Source organism: Apis dorsata, unplaced genomic scaffold (assembly GCF_000469605.1).
Source record: "Apis dorsata unplaced genomic scaffold, Apis dorsata 1.3 scaffold_295, whole genome shotgun sequence".
Classification (NCBI taxonomy): Eukaryota; Metazoa; Arthropoda; class Insecta; order Hymenoptera; family Apidae; genus Apis; species Apis dorsata.
In genome coordinates this window covers 2,111,511-2,116,573 of record NW_006263570.1, presented here as the reverse complement: position 1 = coordinate 2,116,573, position 5,063 = coordinate 2,111,511, and positions in this window count along the sequence as shown.

Genomic DNA, 5,063 nt, shown 5'->3' with positions numbered 1-5,063 from the left:
CGGTGTATAACAGCCTGGGTGGTCCACGATCGGGGAATACGGGGATTAGATAGCTCGATAAGACGTACACGCATTTGTACGCACACCCCGTCGCGGCTACGTTGGCCTCGTATGCGCTTGAAATCGTTAGGTTCGGGCTGATGGAAATACAGTACTAACGATGAATTGTGAGCCTCGCTCGGCGGAGGGAACGGCCAGAAATTATATAATTGAAATTTTATCTCGCGGCCGGATCCGAGTGTTCAGAAAGACCGCTGTGTAAACGCCGCGACGCTTCTGTCGTATTTCTTCGTGGCGTAATTCCTTCCAGCGGCCGATTAATCATTCTGAAAATTTTATAGCGCGCGTTTTCGATCCCGGGGATTAAATTAACCTTAAGGATGTTGCGTGTGCGGGGAAAGAAGGAATCCGTAATTTCAAGCTTCGATTGTTTAACTTGGAAAGTTTAATTGTTGTCTGAAGAACGATCTGATAACGATCTGACGTTTCGAAACAAATCAGAGAGATAGGCCCTGCAAATTTGAAGAATTGAAATTTATCAAGCTATAATTTTTTAACTAGTTTTCTTTAATTTTGTTTATTACGATAAGAGAAAAAAAAAGAAAAAGAAAATTCATCCTCGATATCTGGATCGATTTCGAGGAAATCATCTCGCGCTTAAAATATTGCAAAGCGAAATTCCCTTATGCATAACGTATCCCAATTTTGCAATTATGTCACCGCAAATGAGCAGGTTGTATACGTTATACCTTATACATTTTACGTCCCTCATACATTTTCAACAAACGCTCTCCCCTCACCTCGTAAATCAATTTTATCGCGAGGGGGGAGGGGGAGGGTTAACGCGGCGCGCAACACCGGCGCATGCTTTGCTTAGATACGAGCGTATTAGGCAAATTTTGCCGCGAACACGCTCGTCGACTGCAAATTTCTCGCTGTGGGCATCGGCCGCGCCACCACTTCCGCCGTCGGCCGGCCGGGTGGTCCGCGTTTTAACGCGCGCGACGCACACCGCGCGTACGTCCTTTTCGCAAATTTTCGAGCCGCAGTTACAAGCCAAGGAGAAAATGTATAACCCGGGACCCGTTGATAACACACGCCCCGAATCGGGAATGGAATGGGCTCGGCCCGTTTGCACGAGCCACCCCAACCGATTCCCTCCCCTCTTTTTCTTTATTTTTATGCGGAGAGGGGAATATCCAATCGGCGTAGAAACGATCGAATTAGGCAAATGCAACGACGAACTTGGCAAAGGACACGTTCCGCGATTAATCTTCTTAGACCGCGAGTGCCGTATCGTGTTGGATAGATAAGCGCGTCGATCTTTCTCTTCTACTTAGCTTGTTTAGTTACAAATAGTTATAAATTCAAGGTATTTCGGGCAACGAACGAAGTATTGTTACGTGTTAATTATTCAACGTGCTTGTTGTAATAAAATATATAGAGTAAGATTAACACCCTTTCTTCGCCTCCCTCAAAATGTTGCACGCGACATCGAATCGATATCTTATACCACGAAGCCACCCATTCAAACGAGCTTGCGTTCCTTTTCTCTCCGGGAAAAATGAAGAACGAAAACGATATCCTCGGGCGAGCAGCTATTTTACGAGCAGGACGTTTCAGGTGTGTGTAGGAAGAAAAATCTGCATTGCTCGCGACAAAAAAGAGACAAGCACGCGAGCTCTTCACAATTCCATTATCGTAGATAAAAGTCCGTCACTAGAAAGCACGAATTAATTTCAATCACCTGGCCAACCCCTCTGCTCCACATAAAAGAATAAACAAGAAGAGGATCCTTCCCCGTATCAATTTCATTCTTCTCTCTCTCTCTCTCTCTCTTCGCTCATCTTTCTGCCATTTTTTCCTCCCCCTTCCATTCCACGTTCCTTTCTTTTTCTCCATTATAATTTCAAATGTACATCACACACGCGTGTCGTTCAGTATCTCTACTAAATGCTCCAATTATTAATTTACCTCGCTCGCTGTAGACGAGTGCAAAGACGAGTGCAACGTGTTATTCCGCGCGTAATGACGAGGGAGAACCCGATCTTACCGTCCTTCTTCCCTACCTTCGCTCGTTTTCGACGGTATTAAGCGGGTCCACGTGGTTGCCCTCGGGCCGAACAAGAAGAGATCGGTTTTTTCCTGCGAAAAGCTCTTGGCACCGGATGTCGTGCGGAAAATCGTGCGTTCATCATCGTGGTGTGGAGTGATTTTATGATGAGTTTCCCTTTCCAACGCGAATGTTTCTTCGTTTTTTTTTTTTAAATAACGCGCGTTCGATGAAAGAGAAGAATGCTGCCGGAAGATGATGATTTTACTTTGATGATTAGTTTCACTCTGTGAGTAAATTTAAAATAAATGTTCTAATTAATTTCTATGTATATATATATATATATATATATATAGATGATGGATATTATCGTTTCATAAATATCAATTTATCAATAAAAGAAGACGTAAGAATAATAAATGGATTAAAATTACTACAAACTTCTGTATTTGCGCCACGAGTAACATCCATTAAAATTTATCTTCTGGAATAAGACGTCATTTTAAGTATTTTTTCTATCCAAGAAAATATTTCTTTTCCAATCATTAATAACACGCCAATGCGCGTCCCCATTTATCTTCCCATCTAATTGCATATTTCCCGATATATTTAAACATTGCTCTATCCCCCCTCTCTCCCTTCGAATTATTAGAAACGCATCAATTCACAAACACGTCCACTTTCCACTCCGAACCTACCTTATAATCAAAGACATCTCTCTCTTTCTCTCTCTCTCTCTCTCTTTCTCGTCTTTCTATCATGCCATACTCCTCAATCATTTAACATGCACTTACACGTGAGAGCGAATGAACGCAGAATTTATTGCAGATCCGAATGATACCCCGTTCCGTGTTCCAGCGGAGCCAGACAGCCCGTCGAGCTCATTAAAGATTATTAAATGATTTTCCGGGCCAATTTCATTCAATTACACCGCGTCGTGGTGCACGATATAATTAACCCATTCCATTTCTAGAACCTGTGCATCTCGACTTTTCGCAAATTGTCGTAAATCACATACTTCCTTTCGATCCTGTTCCCCCTCGACTCGAAAAATTCGCACGAGAGGGAAAGAGAGAGAGAACGGGACTCGAACTCTGTCCATCTTCGTTCAACTCGTCTTTTTTTACTCTTTCGTGGCGAGAGTAAACACTTTTGGAGGATCGTCTCATGGGGGATGAACATAAATATAAAATCCCAGGAGAATTTTGAATGAAAGCGTTTCTCAAGATCCCTTTTCTTGAATTACCATTGATCCGATCATGGCCATTCAAATTCGTATTTCCTGTTCCTGAGTAGTTTCAGAGACGGGTATTCGAAGGATATTGAGTCGATGATTGTATCTGTAAAGAAACGCGAAAGAATTAATTTTAGAAATAAAAATTCGAAAATGAAGATAAATTTTTAAAAAGGACTCGTTGATGATGGAATAGTTTCACTTCATCTACTTCTCGCGAGTGAAATAAATAAATCATGCGAATTAATCGATTGATATATTATTCCGAGCAATGATTGGGTTAGGATAATGTGGTTCGTGCCACGCTGATTTTACTGTGACTGATTTTGTTACTGATGATTTAGAGTTACGAGCTCGATGGATGGAGGGAATCACGCAATTAGCAATTAAGACGAGTTCTGTCTCCTGCTTGGCACGGATAAAAAAGAATGTGCAGTGGAAAAAGATAAATGGTGCAGCGGGATTTATTCTTCCTCTAATAATGCACTTCCTTTTTGCAAGCGCATAACGATGCATCAGTGCTTAATGTGTAGTAATATATGTAATAGCAATAATAACACTGTGTTATTCTTATCTATTAATTATCTTATCCATTATCCTTAATCCTTATCTTTTTATCAACACTGTACTATTATTTATACTATTTTCTCTAAGTGATTTTTTTTATTTATGAAGATCCAAAAATCCAGAATTTTATCATTTGAAACCATTAAAATATAAAAATAAAAACTATATGTTCAGATCAATCACCATATTGTATTAGCAAGCAATTTTAAAATTATCACGCAGAATTTACAATAGGTGAAAGAAAAAGAAAATTCTTCTATGAATAAATCATTCTTACATATATTCATGCTTACAATGTTTAAATTTATCGAATACACATCGATTAATTAACGAAATCTTATCAATCTCATCATAGCGAGATACAAAATAACCCTCTTTCGATCATACTTTTAACTAAACGATTCTTAGATTTAATTTAATCCTCCACTTTTCGAATTCTAATTTTATAGTTCCTTGTCAATTCAAAATTATCTTACTTGTTCATAGATATTCAATATCTGTCTTCATTTGTAGATTCAAATTCATATAACTTCGGTTTACCTTCAAGTTAGAAGTTTTGTGGAAAAGTTAAGAAATAGAACGATGAAAAGACTCGTGAAGATTCACTAATTTCATATTAAATGAAATGAAAAAAAAATTAGAATAGAGAATCATCTATCTCCTCTATATTTCTCACATTCTAAAATTTTCTATACTTCTCCTTCAATCTTCAAATAAATGTCTTAAGATTTTTAAATACAAGAAACATAAAAAAACACAAATAATAATAACCGGTCATTCAAGTTGATATCAACTTCTCAAAAACTTCAATTCAAATAAAGATTCGTTCAGATTTCCGAGAAACGAACGTCGACGAATATCGAAGGTTGAACAGGCGCGATACATCTTGCGGATGCCCTTTAGATTAGCCCGCTTCATCGCAAATTTGTCAGTCGGTCGATCATTAAACGAATTCCCTCGCTCGTCCCATTAGCGAAGCCGAAGAAAGAGGCGGAGGGGAGAGCCACGGAGAGGAGCAGAGCGGGAGGGAAGCAAGAACAGGAGAAGAAAGAAGAGGAATCGGGGGCACTGTCGGTGGATCATTCGTCCCTGGAGTATCTACCGTGCTGCGGTAGTGGCTCACGCACCGAATGGGAGAGTGAGCAACACACAACCTTTCTTGGTTGCACCCTGAAATAAGGTAGCCCCGACGACGAACGAAGGAGGCGA